This window comes from Paramisgurnus dabryanus, chromosome 2, assembly GCF_030506205.2.
Source record: "Paramisgurnus dabryanus chromosome 2, PD_genome_1.1, whole genome shotgun sequence".
Classification (NCBI taxonomy): domain Eukaryota; kingdom Metazoa; phylum Chordata; class Actinopteri; order Cypriniformes; family Cobitidae; genus Paramisgurnus; species Paramisgurnus dabryanus.
In genome coordinates, this window is record NC_133338.1 from 18,420,102 (window position 1) to 18,438,944 (window position 18,843).

Here is an 18,843-nt window from a genome sequence, read left to right on the forward strand (position 1 = left end):
ACAGCTTCGTTGATTGCAACATGAGCTTATAGTGTGACTTTTAACACTTGCGCTTTATTTCACCCACTTTTAACTAAAAACGTTTCACTATTGTTTTTCACAAAATGTGTAATGTGTGGGTTCACTTTATTTTCCCAATAAAAGCATGTACTGAAGCAGGGGTAGCATCACATTGCGGTACAAACGTGCAGTTGTGAAACGAAGCAGGGTTGTTACGGTTAGATCCTTAAAGGGGCGGTGAATTTGTCGATTTTATTGTTTTATACTGTTGCCTGATGTCTACTTCTGATGTCCGCGTGGTTTTTACATTCAAAAACATCAAAAACAATAAGTAATAGGCTATTTTGTAACATAGATTAGTGGCTGTCTGGAGAAGTGGTTCGTTTGAAGGGGCGGGCCGCATTGAAGACCTGGACGTAAACACCCACTGCTATGATTGGACGTCTTCGTCCCCCGTCATTACATGTGGGGAAATGTTTTAAAAACATTAATGTGATAAAAATAGCAGCCGAACACAAATATGTTTGAGCCACAAAAGATTCTGGGTGCTAAATATGATACGCATAAATGACAATACGTATATTAAAGTAGAAACAAAACTCGACGTGACTAAATTACCGTATACAACACAGTAAGCGCGCATCAGAATCTAAACTGCGGCTAATAAATCCTTATCAATAACTTTGTATAATTCGATTGTGCTTGTGAGGTTGCTTTTACATTCACGTAATGTTAAATACCACAGTTATATGATAAAAAATAAGCTTTGTTGAGTGTTTGACCTTTCAAACGTAACTCGCCTAAATTACCGTATACAACACAGTAAACGGGCATCAGAATCTAAACTGCGGCTGATAAATCCTTCTTTATAAATAACACTGTATATTTCTACCGTTAAATTACAGTCGTGTTGTTAAGTGGTGTATCTTTATTAATCGTTTAATGTTTTTAGTACATTAAAACAGTCAAACATACGTGTTTAGACACGGATGTTACAACAGACATATCAAGCGATCTCTTCTAACAATGCAATAGTGAAACGCAGTAACTTAAATAAAGTAAAATGTCTTACTGTGTATAATGCTGTGTCATTGTTGTCAGATCCAATATAAGTGGTGCTTTTAATCACAGTCTCTCTGCAAATCCAGCATCGACTTCTTTCCAAATAAATCCGTGTACACAAAGTTAACAAACACTCCCCACACGAGCTGGAACTTCTTAAAAAGCAAACTTTTTCCAGGCATTTAATGTTATGTTCCAAGCCTCTGAATTAAAGTATTTAGCTTCTGTGTTGTTCCCACGCGGTTCTTCCACAACCGAAAATGCGTTTCCAGTCTTTCATAACAGATCACCGCGTCAAAATAAAAGTCTATCAGAAAAAATGTATTTAAAAGTCATTTTGGTTACATTTGTCAATCTTTAAAGACATATTTACTTGTTGAGACACACGTGTGTCACGCGAAGCTGTGGGCGGGACTTCAAAAGTGGTCCTTGTATTTGGCTATGGGGCGGTACTTCAATTCTACTTTGACGTCATAGATTTCCGAATTCCACACTGGCTTGTTTTACTGGCTTGGTGCCAAAAACGGTTATATTTCAGTAGCACGGACGTTTTCAGTTCTGAAACTTGCAGGATGTTCATTTAAGTATGATGACCTCTTATATAACAAATTATCAAGTTAAAATTGAGTATTTGATTCACCGCTCCTTTAACAACAGACAAACAATCAGAAACTGTAACCTATATCACGAGCTCTGTGTATAGTGCCGGTGTTGTGTCGAAGTCTGTTCCCCCTATGTTCCCCCTATTTTTCCCTTCAGTGTAGTGTTTTTAATAGCGTTTTTATCACGTTATAAGTTTTATTATTTATATATTTAAAGTTTTAATGGCTACTGAGATGTATATGTGTGCATTTCTGTAATGTATCTATATTGTTCTTAATGGTAAGTCAATTATTTTTACAGTATGAATCATATTATATGTATAATATATATTTATTATGTATGCAAACATTACATTTTAAAAACAACCAGTAAAAGAAAAAAAAGAAAAAGACAGGCTATATTTTAAAAGAAATACCCTAATAGAAAACTGTCAAATGTATGAAATATTTAATAAATTGTATTATAAAATACATGATATTATTGCCTTTTAGTATAACCAATTCAAATCTTTAATCTTTCTAAATGTAACGTGATGAAAACGCTTTAAAACCACTACACTAAAGGGAAACATAGGGGGAACTGAGTCCGCCACAACACCGGAATCTACGCATGCTACGTAATAGTCGTCTTAGGCCGGTGACACACTGGCTGCGTGGCGTTTCTGTTGCGTGGCGGTTGCGTCGCGTTTTCTGTGTCTTTACCCTAGGTCACCTACAGCTGAGGAAGGCCGCCGACCGACCAGACTGATAAAGGACATCGTCAACAGTACGGCAAAATAGACTATGTTTGACAGGTGCAACATTTGAAAATTTTACCATTAACCTATAGACTTTCAAACATCAAAATGTCATTATTTAATATGTATTTGTGTACAAAATGACATATAAACATATTTTCCTATTTTATTTTTCCTGGAAACGCTTCCAACATGCTTGCGTGTCGCATGAAAAATAAGCATAACCTGTTAACATGGGAGCTGAATTAAAAATGGACACACCACACAGTTGAGACGTTTAAGCCACGCATCCAGTGTGTTACCGGCCTTAAACTTTTGTATTTAGGGTGCTGTCTGAGGGGAGGGCTCAGAGCTTCTCTTCCACGTTGGTACGGATTCACAATTAAACTGAAATTTCATTACAACTACCACTAGGTGGCAAACTCTGACAGTCGTGTCCGAATGTCGTGCACAGTGGAAAGGCGGCTTAACATCAATAATGACCATTGACATATGATTATAAGAATGTTAGCCCAGGGTAAACGTCAGATACTGAACAGGGCTATCATAGGGCTGTGACGATACATCGCGTTCCCCATTAAAAAGACCTGCCTGAAATCGATTCTGAATCGCAATGCTCTATGAGTTTGAGTCGTTTATAATGTGAATTTAAAAAAGCAACACTCGTCAAACACAATCATTCAAAATATTTTCATTATCATGAAAATACCTGAAACAATCTTATGAACAGCGATATAAATATCCCTTTAGACATTTCCTGGAATAGCGTTTGTAATAGGGATGCGCCGATACCACTTTTTTGGAATACGAGTACGAGTACGAGTACTTGCATTTCAGTACTTGCCGATACCGATACTGAGTACTTAATAAAAAACATGATTCAAATTTACAGGTAACAGCTTTAGTCATATAATTTAACAAAAAAACAAGTGACTAGTTTTCCAGTTTGTTGTAAACTCTGCCTCTTTGGACAACACAAGAGGCATTAACCCCTTACACTCCACTCAAACATAGACATTTCTCAGACCGTGGTATCGATCCCTGGTATCGGGGGACTTTTAACGAGTACGAGTACTTTAGAATATGTGGTATCGAGGCCGATACCCGATACCAGTATCGGTATCGATGCATCCCTAGTTGTAATGCTTCTTCTTCTGTTGCACAAATGGTGTTTCTACACGAGAGCGCCCTCTGGCTTTTGGATGTGGTGGAATTTCACCCTAATTCATTCAGATTCATTAATTGAGAAAACGCGCATTGGCACGATTAATCATCGCAGCCCTAGGTTATCATTTAACACCTGTTAAAGTACAAGTAGTCTTCATACTAAAGGTCTGGGAACCATGACCACTTTGAATGGTTCAAGAAGCCATGACTGACACTTAAAGCAACCAATCACTTTTTACTTTGTGCCACATTATGTTAAGGAGTGTTGAGATGTCTCCACAATAACAGACAGTGCAACCGTCATTCACGAACGTCTGTAAGTTTATAACAACAATGGCAAATGCGTTAAAATATCGAACTGCTATAAAACGAGCAGTGTGAAACACATAACCCAGGAATCCATTTACCTGAGGTGCTACGGCATGGCTTTTGATTTGTTTACCGTAATTTGTTTACCGTAACAGCTGGACCAAGAGCTGTTACTAGAGCAATAACCGGGAAGACCACAGGCATCTGTTTACATGCAAAAGCCTGCCATGCTTTCCAGTTTGACTTTATGGGCCTTCTGTCTGTTTGAGGTGCTCAGATTCTGGATCATGTCTGAATAGAAGATTGTCAAGTCACATAAATGGTTTTTACAATCACAGTGTTTCCAAATGCCAGAAAATTAAGAGAGGGGTCCCAGTAGAGAAATGTTGCCCTTAATATTTCAAAACCCACCATGTCCTTGAATCAGTTTATTAGAGAATTTATTTGCATACACATAGTAATGAATTTAAAGGTGCCGATTAGAAAGGAAAACCGTATTAACGTAAGCATAGATGAGTAATAAGAGTTTTGTACAAAGTAATTAGATATTGTGACCCTCAAATACGATTGTAAACCTTGCGCATCCAAAAGACCGCTAGAAAACAGCACAATCTCAACATTACACCAACTGTGTCATTATGTATGCCCCAACATTAAATGACAGATTAAAGGAGGGGTGCATGATCTTTGAAAGCCAATGTTGACATTTGAAATCACCTAAACAAACACGCTCCTACCCCTATAGAATCTGGTCCTTTTTTATAGACCCGCCCCACACATATGCAACCCAGGCAACGATGTTGGTTAGTAGACACGCCCTTACTGCTGATTGGCTACAAGTGTGTTTTGGTTGTCGGCCTGACTCCCTTTCATAAAGTTTTTTTTTAAACCGCCTTTAAATTAATTTCAATGTTGTTACAATGCTTAAAACAAAGTTGTGACTGCTGAGTTAGCGCTATAATGCTATATGGTAGCGTTTACGCTGAAGTTCTAAGATTGAATTTACAGTTACGTTTTACAGTTACGTTTTGCAGGTCAATACTGAAAAAAACACATACGTTCCCTTCATTTGATTGATTGTTCTAAATTGAGTATTTCTCAAATTCGATATCTTCATCTGATACAGGCTTAAACATAAGGTCTGTTTACACACACACAGAGAGCAACTGAAGGAGCTGCTCTGTAAAAATGCAAATCAGAGCAGAGCTCAGCATTATTCATAACCCTTGTATATAAAATAATAATAGACCATTTTATTTAAAGGCAAATGCTATGTTGCAAATGTACACATGAAACTGTCTGTGGACAATTTTCGCACTTCATAAAGCCACATACCTTCTATGTAGATATCAGAGAACAATTTAACATATTATTTAAATGCATTCTTTGGTACCTTTAATGTTTAAACCATTTTATATGTTTAAAACATTCACAATATCTGGATATAATCCAAAAGAGTGTTACGTTTTTGCTCTGCTATGTGACCCTTCAATTGGGTAAAATAGCAATATTGACCTATTTTGGTTCTTTTGGTTTCTGTCCGCCGTATAAATAGCAGTATTAATTTGGTTATATTTAACATTTGTCATACAATTTGAAATGTTAATAAAAATAAACTAGAATTCTTCCATCATCTACTTCTACAGAAGTTTACAAATGCGACCCCGCCTGTGAAAAAAACAAAATAGTATTTTTTTTGTGATTTGCTGTTTTCTACATAAAATCATCATGCATAACCTCAGTATTTTTAATATTGATTAAGTAAGGCCACGTCAAAGATTAAAATTAAAGTGAAATTGAACTTTGATGAACCTAATCTCAAATTTAAATGATAAGAATTTAGATTTCACAGACGGGGTCACAAATAGAATTTGACTGTTTTGAGAGTAGCACACAAGGGAGAGTTTAGCACACAAGTATTTGGCATGTGTTCAGGAAAAAGAATTTGTTTCTTTCATAACTCGCTTGACTTCTTAACAAAAGCAGATTTTAAAGAAGTGTTCTAATGGAACATTTGAATCAAATTAGTTTAGTCAGTTTTGGTTTATCCTGTAAAGTTTAGTATTTGTAAGTCAGATAATTATTTTTTAGCAAATTCAATGACCAAAAGAAAACAATAAACATCTGAAAGAAAACACAAGAAAACCTCAAAAGTAGTTATTTTGTTGTCTTATCTGCATAAGTTGTCTTATGCAGAGGTTTTTCTTGCTCTCATTGTGGGAGGTGAGAAATTGTGCTAAAGAATGAGAATGCAGGGGCAGACTTTGCTGCACAGGAAGTTCTGCTGTAGCCATAATAGTCTGACACAAAGCTGACAGGAAAGTCGCAGCAAGAATTAGAGAAGCATCACACGGGGCTTTTGAAACTTTCATTTCTTACATTATACTTTTATCTGTTGTTTCATTGCTCAAAGTGAAAACAGTCAATTACTAATATTAGACAGTTTAAGGTATAAGACCAGATTTATCACACAATGTTTGGTGAAATTGTGACATCATTCAGTTAAACTGTTTTGCATTGAGCATATGGTTTTGTAAACCATGAAAGTGCAGTCATCTCATGCATTGCCCATATTTTTTATTGAAAGTAAATGTCAGATTATGAACATAGCTAAATTACCTTAAATTAAGTGATAAAAGTTTGGCTCATGTTTGAAAACTGAACAAAGACTGATTTAATGAAAAACTTAATTAATCCCATGCATACATTTCAGACAGAAGATTCTGGTATGTTGTTATATCCATAATAGATGAATTGATGTTATTTAGATTGACTTGTTAGCTTGATAAACACATTTTTGCTTATAGGTTGGCATTAAAGAGAATGTAAAAGTATATGATGTTGTGTAATTAGGGGCAGTGGGTTTGACTAGCAAAGAAGCCATGCAGACCAAATCCAGATCGTTTCCTGTTTCAACTTCTCTCTTCAGATGATTCTCTTACATATTTGTGTGACTTTTATTTTTTATTCATTACTTTCATGCAAAATAATTTTGACACTTTGTTCATAAGTTTTATGTACTGTATCCTTTTCAAGCCCTCCAAACCTTTCTGGACACATTTAATATGCCTTATGGCGCTTTTCCATTGCATAGTACCCCACGGTTTAGTTTAGTTTGGGTCGGGTCAGCTCACCTCACTTTGGCGTGGTTAGCTTTTCCCTCGAGTTTAGTATCACTTCGGAGTGGGAGGGATTATAGGCGTGTCGTTATATTTACGCTGCCTACTGCTGTGACATCATACACGTGAGAGCGTTGTTGTACATTCCCATACATTTATTTATTTCTCAGTCTGCCACAAAATTAAAATTGGCCACCACAAATTGATGTTTGCACATCGCATTTATAACTACCTCTGTCTCACATGACAGTTTCTGTTCAAACACCCGACGGCGCTCCGCTGAGCCTCATTCAAGTTGCATTTAAGCATATATAATGCGGACGTGCACGTCGCGAATGTGCCGCCACAAACTGCAAGTCTGGAAAAAACTGTTATGGTGTCCCGGATTCTCAACCTGTGGATGTTTTTCATCACTAAAAGGGTGTTTGGAAACTTATAGCAGAACACAGATAACAACATGTTTGCTTGAGACAGCGCAAGCTAGCAGTAAGCTAAAGCTAATATTTACATTATAACGATGACGCTTCTCTCAGACCAATCATTGATCTACAGTGTTTTCTCGTCACGTTTGGTATCAGCTCGGGTCGCTTGGAACCCCAACCGAGGTGGTACGAAAAAAAGTATCGGGTACTAAATACTGCACCCAATGGAAAAGCTCCCAAAAGTAAGCTGACCCGACCCAAACTAAACCAAACCAAACCGTGGGGTACTATGCAATGGAAAAGCGCCATTAAGCTCTACACCATTTGCATAAACATAGCCGTAAGTTAAGACTGTGTAGCAGTCTAACTAACTAGCAATTATTTAGTGCTAATAATCAGTCTTACATTTTGGATTGAAATCAGTCTACATTTTAATGTAACAGAATTTAAACAGTTATGATCAGTTCTGAAGAAAAGGTTTGATGACTAACATTTCATGTTAGTGAAATGGACAATTTATGCAACCGGCCACAGGGTCTCTTACCCCACAGCTGAAGCAGCTAATCAAGGTGTTCAGGCTTGCTTGAAAATTATAGACAGGTGTGTTGAAGCTGGGTTGGAACTGAAAGGGATAGTTCACTTTAAAGCCGCTCTATGCATTTTCTGCGTTTTTGTCAAACAGCAACCCTTAGCAGGGAGCTACACTGCGACCAAAATGGTCGCATATGCGACCTTTTGAACTGCCGTTGCGACCCTAATTTTTAATAGGTCGCAAATGTGCTACCTAATGTTTTAGACAATATGCTATGATTTACTATGAGCATTTATTAAAACAGAAATGTGGATTTTAAGAATACGTTTTATAACATGCTCTGAGCCATCAACACGTTGGCTTCATTTTGCCTGAAAGCACGTCGTGTCTCTCCCTATCAGTGTGCGTTTGCGTGCTCAGCTGTTTCTCAATGAATTAGGTGCGACGCGACGCAAGCGCAGTGTCTTCCATGTTTCTGAACTTGAGCAGAGGTCTTTCTTCACTGAGGACGCGGGACCCGTATGGTTCCGGGTTTATATTTTGAATGGTTTGTCGGGTCCGGTTAGGTCCTAGTTTAATTACTTTGGGTCCCAAGTCTGATTAATGTTGTGTTTATAACCCGAGTCGATCGGAAAACGGCCATGAGCGCTACAGCGCTAAAGCTCGAGTGCAGATTCAGCGTGCCTCCGGTTTCTATGGCGATGGTTCTTGTTACGACCACGCGCTGCATTTGCTTTCTCACATTTTTTTAATGATCTTATTATTAATAAACCATATCTTTTCTAAAACCATATCCATATTAAGTTTGGACAGAGATTGTAGCAAAAAGCAATGCTAATGTCAAGCCAATTGCACTGAACGAGCAAAGCAATGTAAAGTTTGTCACCGGGACAGCAAGTAGACTTTTAAATCTGAAATAATGAGTGGATTAAGCTTTTTAAATCGGCAAGAGAGAAATAGAAAGATAGAGCAAAAGCAGTAAAAGTGCCTATCTAATAGAAATTATTACCATTATAACATCAGTCATAACATCAGTCACAATTATAATCTATAGACCTGCACTGTCTATTAATATACTATACATAGTATTGGATTATATTGAGTTTGATAAAAGGGGTCTAATTGCTTCATATATCAGTGCAAAAACAGTAAGTGTTTTCGTGGTGCTTTGACAAACAGTGTCAGCTTTGTTAATGGCAAAGAAAGTTTGGGGTGGTTAGATTGATGAAATATAATGTGAAATTAATATAAATTTTCAATGAATCAAAGCATTGTGTTGTGTCACACATGATTAGTTCTACGTCACATGTATAGTAGACCATTATTTGTCAGGGGGTAATAATTGCCCTTTTCACCGGCTACCACCACCAAGAACATTTCAGATCTGTGGGAAACACTGCAACGTTTAAGAAAACAAGGTGGCATGTGGTTTAAAAGAAGGCAAGTAAAATAAAAAGCATATCTGTATGCAATACAGTTTCATTATTGTTCATTATTATCCAGAGCGTCTTAATATAACTTGAAAAAAATATGTGCGACCAAATCATATTTTGCGCCAGTAACTGAAAAAGTTGGTAGCGCAAGTGCCACCAGTGGAAAAGGTTAGTGTAGTTCCCTGCTTAGAGTCGCTGGAGAATACTTGCAACTGTCGTAATTTCCCACTCTAGTACTCCGAAGATAATGATGACCAGGTAATGTTTCACAATTTCATACAAATATTAGGCTACTGCATAGTCTACTAAACTACAGATGATGGTAATAGGATAATAAGACGTTTATTCCAAGTGTAGAGTGCATATAATAATAAAGTACTGCGTTTGCTAGCTTATAAAGTTTTTACATTGCTAAAACACAAGTAAACATTACAAAATGCCATGACAAAGTTAATTGTGTACGTTGCATTATTTCATAACATTGTTCGTTATAATGTCACTATATATGATTATTGCTATTTATTATAATAGTTTGCAAATTGTGCATGTTTACACTATTTACAACCTCTAGGCTTATTTATGTCCTGATAATTATGTGAGATATTGACAACTGTTGTCATGATAATCGCATGACATACTACAAGCAAGCGCAACAACATACAACATAGACCGCAAACAAGTTTACAAATGAGAGATTTACTTACTAGTCCATCAACAAGATCGCCAGATCAGCATCCCATCTAGTGCTGTCTTTTAGCTCACGCCAACGAGTAAAAACCTGACCGAGTGGAATTCTTGTCTGGTTCCTAACGCGGTCAGGTTATCTTTTCCTTTTCCTACTCTCTTCCGAACATGCTTTCTTAACTTTTAAATCGTTTAGCCTCACATCTCAAATTCGCACATGCAGTTGTTGTTATAGGCTTGATCGACTTCTTGCAGCACTGCAAGAGTCTCGGATCATTCTCGCGGTACTTTGACGTCATCCGGCGGTCAGTTCTTGCAGCGCCACACAAAGTCGAACAAGCCTAACGTGTGTGACGTCGTTGCCGTAAAGCAAGTCGTGATTCTCGCGAGTTTTTTCAGGGGCGGTTCTCTCAAGCTTGCATTGCTGGTTTTGCTAGCGGCGTCGTCCCCGAGCTTCAACAGGAGGATGATTCGCCCTACTATGACTTTGTTTACCACCGAAATAACTTTGAAGCTGTTATATTAAGGTAAAATAACTGCATAGTGTGTCTTTAAAATGAAAATTCTGTCATAATTTTCTCATCCTCATGTTGTTCTAAACCAGTATAAAAATTTTTTCTGATGAACACGATATTTTGAGAAATGATGGTAAACACACAACAGTAAGTGACCATAGTAGGAAAAAAATATTTTGGAAGTATTGTGAAAAATGACTAAGAAAATGTTTTGATAAATGATGGTTAGCACACAGTTGATAGTACCCATTAAATTCCATAATATTTTTTGTATTCCTACTATGGAAGTCTATGGTCACTTACTGCTGTGTGTTTACCATAATTTCTCAAAATATCTTCTTTTGTGTTCATCAGAAAAAAGAAATTCATACAGGTTTAGAACAACATGAGGATGAATAAATGATGACAGAATTTTCATTTTAAAGTGAACTATCCCTTGAAGTCTGCAGGACGGAAGCTCACCAGTAACGGGGCAGTACTATTTAAAAAGGTTCTAATATGCACCATTAAAGTACAGATATACATTTTGTACCAGTTTTTACCTTTGTAGGACAGTTGTATCTGTAAGACTATAATTCATAATCTGTAAAACTGACAAGATATAAATGTATCAACTTTTTATTACATTGCATAATTACCTCAATAATCGATACTGGATTTTGGTAATAACTCAACCTCACTTTAAGTAGAAGCCCAGACAAACAATGGCAAAGTGTATTTAAGTGTACAATTATGGTATAGATTATTTTAAAAAGTGTTAATGTGGTAACATAAACCCATGCTTGTGAGGATACGGCATCATTCCTGTTGAAGTAATCCTCGTAAACTTTCCCGGTGAAGTGGACATCTTAGAAGCAGTAGTTTTTAAAAATTCGAAAACACTACATGATTTGAGATTGATGCCGTCCTGGAGCAAGTGTTTGGTCATATTACTTGTACAGCTGCCTTTGCAGAATATCATTTTTTTTCACACGTGTTACTAGGGCTGTCAAAAGATTGCATAATGTGTGTGCAATGTGTAATTTATATAAATATATAGCCTACTTGCCTGCGCTGGGCTATCTCCACCCCCCATTTCCCCCTAACATGTTGCAAGTCGTGTGTTGTTCATGTTGAAAGGTGTACGGACTATGTGCTTATGTTGCTGAGGTGTTTTTTCCCTGAGCATAGTCTTGGGTTTTTTTTTCTCCTCCCCTCCCTCATGTAATGCTGTACTTCTTCCTAAATGCCCTGTAGACCTGTTCTGTCTATGTATGGACAGGTTGATGGATAATTTCGCTGGTACCTGTGACCATGTACAATAAAGTGCTTGATTGATATTAGGGATGTAACGATTCAATTGCGGTCCCCATTAAAAATGCCTGTCTGAAATCGATTCTGAATCGCAAGGCAGCGATTCTTTGTTCGGCATTTGGTCGTAGTATACGCAGTAGGAAGTCCTTATCAATCTAAAATCATTATGAGTCGGAGTCGTTTATAACGTGCATTTAAAAGAGCAACACTCGTTAAGCAAAATCATTCAAAATATTCTTTATTATCATGAAAATACCTGAAACAACTTGAAGAACAGCGTATAAATATATCCTGTATCAACATTTCCTGGAATAGTGTTTGCAATGATACTTCTTGTGTGGCACAAAGGGAGTTTCTGCATGAGAGCGTCCCCTGGCGTTCGGATGTGCCGGGATTTCACCGTAATTCATTCAAATTCATTCATTGAGAAAACGCGCATTTGCACGGTTAATCATTACACCCCTAATTGATAGATATATATATACTGGTATCGGGTATCGGCCTCGATACCACATTTTTCTAAAGTACTCGTACTTGTTAAAAGTCCCCCGATACCAGGGATCGATACCACGGTCTGAGAAATGTCTATGTTTGAGCGGTGTGTAATGTGTTAATGCCTCTTGTGTTGTCCAAAGAGGCAGAGTTTACAACAAACTGGAAAACTAGTCCCTTGTTTTTTTGTTAAATTATATGACTAAAGCTGTTACCTGTAAATTTAAATCATGTTTTTTATTAAGTACTCGGTATCGATATTGGCAAGTACTGAAATGCAAGTACTCGTACTCGTATTCCAAAAAAGTGGTATCGGTGCATCCCTTATATATATATATATATATATATATATATTTATGTGTTTTCATCTGCTAGCATCAGCAAGTGAATGCGATGCAGCAACAAAGTGGTTTTAACAGCGAAAGAGACAGAAGACTAGTGTGTGTTTAGCACTGCAGGTGATATTGTCCATGCAGAACAGTGTCCTCTCTCCTAACATGTTGATCAGTTGATTTTTTTTAAAGAAAAATCTCAAAAGAGACCACTGCAGCCCTTCTTTGATTATTAGATCTGAAGTTGTCTAACAGATCACATACTTAAGTTTAACAGCTTTATTTTTTATATTAGTTTATTTTTTAATGTAATAATTTTTTTCTAAAACTACCTCAGTGATTGTCACTATTGCACATTTAGTCACAAAATACTGAAAGACTTTGACTGTTGCCATCTGGGACAGAGATTGTGTCATTTTCAAAGAGTTTAATTAAATGTTCATGTTATATATTTTGGTTGCATTTGTAAGTAAAAATGTAACTGCTTAACTAGGCACGTAATATAAAATATTGGCAAATTAATAGAATTGGATCAAATTGCATAAAAATAAGTATTTGATGTATCTGCAAAAATCGCATCATTGGCGGAGAAAATAGATTTTGTATCGAATTTAAATGAACTGACTTAGACCCATACTCTCATTTCCCATATATTTGAGATTATTTTGTGTAAATATGTTGGCAGTGCAAAACATGAACTCAGTATTTGCACACTGTCTGAACCATTTACGTATACGGCTTTTCGGTTGCATGCTTTAGGTCTGCGCACATGTAAAACATCTCATACCAGTGCACTTGATTACCAGTACCGCACTGAGATCTTTTTCACGTCTTGTTCTTAATTATTTAAACTATGCAAATAATAAAACTTTCATGAGGATGCAGCACTGGCCAGAACAGGCAAGTGACAGTTCCGTCAACTGTCCCAAGCATTGTTCAAGCTAGTCCAAAGTAAACTGAATTCCAGAGAACAGAGTTGTTTGTTTTAGTATTTAGTCAATTCTGGAAGATTCGACAGCGAAACTTCGCCTGTTTAGACTGGAAGGGGTTGTTTAATGATGTGTAGCGACCAGCCATTTTTGTTTTTGTAACAAGACACAAGTAAAAATGCTGTTGCTAATAAAAGACCTATACGACAATGTGGTTGCTCATTAAAATAATGACAAAAGGTTTCACAGGCAATACAAAAGACAATGGTATCTTAGGCAGTTGTGACTTATTGCCTTCTTTAATAAAACAAACACTAAAAAAAGTACTTTTCGTAAGATAAAAACAAAATCCAAACTAGATAAAATCCGTGTATCGTTCGTTCAATCGATTTTTCAAATTAAAAACAAAAATGATAAAACAAATAACGACCTGTTTTTCGATTTTTTGATTGTGCAATCAGATCAAAATACAAAATATGAATAACGGGATTAAGACACATTTTAATTTTGATTTTTAATTTTATACCTTAGCAGACATATGCCAATGAAATCATTTTAAACAGATCAAGTAGCCTACTATTGTGGTAACAGATTACAGCCATTTTAATAAGGTTGTGCATATAACAGAGCAATCATGCTCTCTTGTAAGTCTTATTCGCTTATTAAGGCCGACTTTTAAACTTTTGTCTGCTATTATTATTTATTCGGATATGGCACGGTGATAAAAAATATGTAGGCTATTGCCTTAAAAAATAAATGCTGCACAAAACTCTTCCACTACATGAAAAAAGATGTGGTTGCATTGCGATTTCACTGTTTGCAGCATATCGTGTAAAATGCCTATAAGGATTCTTGTGGTGCGGGATTAAATTTAAGTGTATAAATACGGCAGAGGTCGGAACTCTGGTCTTCCGTGACGGAACGGGCGGTCTGGGCTGGGTTTCCCGATAAAATTGAACTTAGCACTTAAGAGCAATTTCTACGAGCTACGTAATGAACGTTAGTTATTCTTTCACGTGCATTTCACAAAAATGCACTTAAATTAGATCACACACAGTGGCTGGCTATCTGTTTGTCAAGAGCTGAAATGTCGCCTTTAGCCTATAGAATGACTCTTAATTGTAGCACGCGCTTGTTAAAAGTTTAGCCTAATGATCTTCACCCAATGTGCAAGTAATAATATTGTTAATAATATTGTTTAATATTGTTCAATTATGAATTGCACGTTTACATAATTTATGCCATGTGAAATCATCTTTTCCATATTTAGTTAGCACTCATTCCATTGTGAATTGCCTTTTTAAGTTTATAATATTACTTATTTTTGCTATCATTGCTATATTAATATCTTATTCCTTTCTATGTAATGTTTATTTTACATTTATTTTACCAGAACGGATGTACACACTGTTCTATGAATACTGTACATTAAGCACAACCTTTGGTCATTATTAACTTCACAATCAAAGAATGAATTATAAGAGCTTAACAATACAATGTCTTTAGTCTCCTTAAGTATTGCCTTCTACATTTAAAATAATAGATGAAAGGCACAACATCATCACAGTAGAGCTGTAGACAACGATTTTTAAGTGCTTCTTAAGTTACGATGCTTTTGGGAAATGCAGCCCGACATCTTTTGACAGCGTTGGCGTATCCGCACTTCTGATCACATGTACACTTGCAAGAATGTTTGAAATAGTTTGGCAGAAAATAGGCTAATATGGTTTTCGTTGCTTAAAATTTTGAGTGATATGCTTTGCCCTATTTAATGTAGGCTATGTTTCTCTGTTACATTTTGCATTTACCTTGAATGTTTTTTTTAAAATATGCCCTGTAAACCTGGCAATGTCTTTGCATCCCGATGATGCCACTATGTGCACCTTAAAAGAGAGCGCATTCAGTCATCGTTGTCGGTTTTTTAATGCGATGCGCTAAAACGTGTCTTTATAGGAACATTGTTTATAGGCTAAATGTCGGTTAAATAGTTAGTTCAGTTAAAAGTTCTTTTTTTACACAGCACTAGACACAAACCTACGTTTTCCCTTTATTCATATTTTGCTAAAAACTAATGACAGACGTCGTAGGGAAAAAAAAGGTTGGAAAAAAGCATTTAAGCGGTGAGTTAATTTTAAGTGGGTGCGGGACGAAAAAAAACAATGTCGCGCAGACCTCTATTTTAAACCTTAGGTGTGTATGTGTGTGTCCTGAATAAATAATAATAAAAAAGAAATAACATTAAAAACTCGGACTGTTACCAAAATAGTACTTGTTCTGTTTAAAATTGTTTATTAGATATTAATTTAGCAATGATACCAATAAAAAGTAATAATATAAACTTCAAAAGGCAATGCACAATGAGTACTAACTAAATATGGAAAATATGATTTCACATGGCATAAATTATTAAAACGTGCAATTAGTCACTGAACAATATTAAACAATATTATTAACAATATTACGTGCACATTGGGAGAAGATCATTAGGCTAAACTTTTATACTTTTTGTATAGAATAAGTCTTACAGGAGAGCATGATTGCTCTGTCATATGCACAACCTTATTAAAATGGCTGTAATCTGTTACCGCAATAGTAGGCCTACTTGATCTGTTTAAAATGATTTCATTGGCATATGTCTGCTAAGGTATAAAATTAAAAATCAAAATTAAAATTTGTCCTAATCCCGTTATTCATATTTTGTATTTTGATCTGAATGCACAATCAAAAAATCGAAAAACAAGTCGTTATTCGTTTTATCATTTTTGTTTTTAATTTGAAAAATCGATTGAACGAACGATACACGGATTTAGATAAAAACACCATTAAAACAAACTTGATCTAAACTGAAATTAAAACCCAAGAACTAAATAAAAATATAGAAATAGTTTTTTAAAACAAAAAACCAACCCTGGCAAAAGTTATGATAGTTCTCTCAAACATTCTGCATTATTTGTTTGCCAATCTCCCATATGCAGAGTGAAAGCATAACTACTGAGTGAAAAAAGCAGGAGAAAATACAGATGAACATAAACCACTAATCGGTTCCTGATGTGCACAGGAGTACAGCTGGACCGCTCACAGCACTCTTAGTCCCTAATAGAAGTGGCTTACAGCTCAACAACCAAAGGACTTTCTTAAACTTTTACACAGACATGTTGCACACAAATTTTGATTTGGCGTATTAATAAATCATTTATTTAATGAAAGAATGTTTTTTGATGAAGCTCCAAAACATGTCTTTGAATTGATCTTGTTTTTGCCCGTCCCATCTTGGAATGTTTATTTTTAAGCATCGCTCCAAAAGTGTTTTCCTTTTTTGAAGATGCTATGTCAAAGTTAAAAAGCTACATAGCTCCAGCAGCGCATATGTCGCTAGTATATTCAATAGTGCTTTTCACAATTGTTTCATTGTTTCAAAGCAGCTTTACATTAATAAAAACAGGAGAAAACACAGAAAATCGGTGGACAACAGAAGTTGCAGAGTACAGCAGCTAAGATTAAACCGTACTAGTAAGCATAGTTAGAATGTAACGCATAGAGGAGAGTTCTAATTTAAGGCAATGTCAGCTGACTCCCTAGGGGTTGAAAGAACTCCTAGGAGGAAAAAAACGCTATAGGGAAAAAAATTCCTTTGGAGAAAAAACCCTTGAGAGAGAGAGGCAAAAACAAGTTTTGTCTTAGCTTAAAAAAAGAGACCCGCTATGGATTCACTTGCGCTTAATATGAAATAACAAAAATTACTCGTTCATTTGTTATGAGTAGCGTATTTTACATGTTTCTCCGTCACACTCAGGCTAACATGCAGGAGTGCCGAGTTAGCCATGCCCACTTGTTTACAGTACGTGGAATGTACGGTATAGAAAAATTTGTTACGTCTGACATTTTATTTCATGGTAACAGAATATATCATCATACCGCCCAGCCCTATCAGTAGTCCTGCATTCTATTCCATTTCTTTTATTCTATAACAGGGTCAGTCAGGGTCAGGTGAACCAAAATAAGAATAGTTTACATTTAATGCATTTAAGCAGTTTTACCCAGTATCATGAATTACATTTTAAAAATACATCCTTTCTTTAAATACTTTTAGTTAATGAAATGAAGCTTTGGAGGATGCGCATGCGTGCACTTATGATGAGTGTGCAGCTGGCGTGGAAGCATATATTTTGTATATTATAATGTTAAAGCATTTATTTTATCACATTTACAGTCACAAATATTTATTGCTGTCTTTTCTGTGTTTAAAATTTTAAATAAATGGATTGACATTTGTGATAGGACTAAATACTATACATTTAATCATGTCCACGATTAATATATCTCCAAATATCAGTGGATGTATAAAACACAATTCCATCAGTTGATTAATAACAGTAAAGTACAATAAAAAAGAAATCTCAATTTATAATAAATGTGTGTGCAAATACACTCCTATTATCAGTTAGAATCAGGTACATAATGAAATTATGGTCTTGAACATGGTCTTGTGTCCAAACATAGCCTACGATAGTTTTCTGACAGTGTCAGAAATTCAGCATGATCAACGTACAGTGTGTTTGCTGCTACGACCTGCTTATTTGTATTTGTTTACGTGTGACGCAGCCGTCAAAGCTTCTGTGTCATTGTACAGTCTACATGCTTGTCCTACACAAGTATAAATGATCCATGTCACACAGTGTGATAAGGAACAATTTTATAGGAGTGCAAAAATCCTCCAGTGTTTTCCAGACCTTTAAATCACTTTTTTTTAATGGCCCTTTTGCAGCTCCTTTCCCGAGCTATCATTGGCTTAAAAATTATAGCTCAGGAAAGGAGCTGCAAAAGGAATGTAGGATAGTTGGATATATTAAGGACAAATTATAACACATATAACATATTACTATTGGAACAAATGTAACATTTCCATTCTCCACTTCTGTCACAGCAGATCCTAATTGTCCAATGCAAATTAATGATCATTCTTATTGTAGTGTACTGAAAAGCATTACACAAAACCATCAGCAAATGTTGAAAATGAAGGTAATATACAGTTTCATACAAAAATTAAATAGGGTCACTCAAAGGGTGTTAACATTTTTAGGAACATACAGAAAGAGTAGAAGTATAAACACTTTATGTGCCACAAAAAAATATTAACAATGAGTACATATTTAAAATCATATATCTATTAAATATGTTTAGTGCAGACAGAACATGATTTGACACATGTAATATA

The 18,843-nt window shown here is 35.8% G+C and overlaps 2 protein-coding genes across 3 annotated transcripts in view; one reads left to right on the forward strand and one right to left on the reverse strand.

The window, feature by feature from the left end:
- The window catches only part of ecsit (ECSIT signaling integrator), an 8,231-nt gene extending 6,504 nt beyond the window's left edge, over positions 1–1,727 (reverse strand). Inside the window, exon 1 of the mRNA XM_065275542.2 lies at positions 1,073–1,727. The gene's annotated coding sequence lies outside the window, so the exon portion shown is untranslated. The remainder of the gene's footprint in view (positions 1–1,072) is intronic.
- eml3 (EMAP like 3) overlaps positions 1–18,843 on the forward strand; it is a 60,455-nt gene that overhangs the window by 1,075 nt on the left and 40,537 nt on the right. The window lies entirely within an intron of this gene.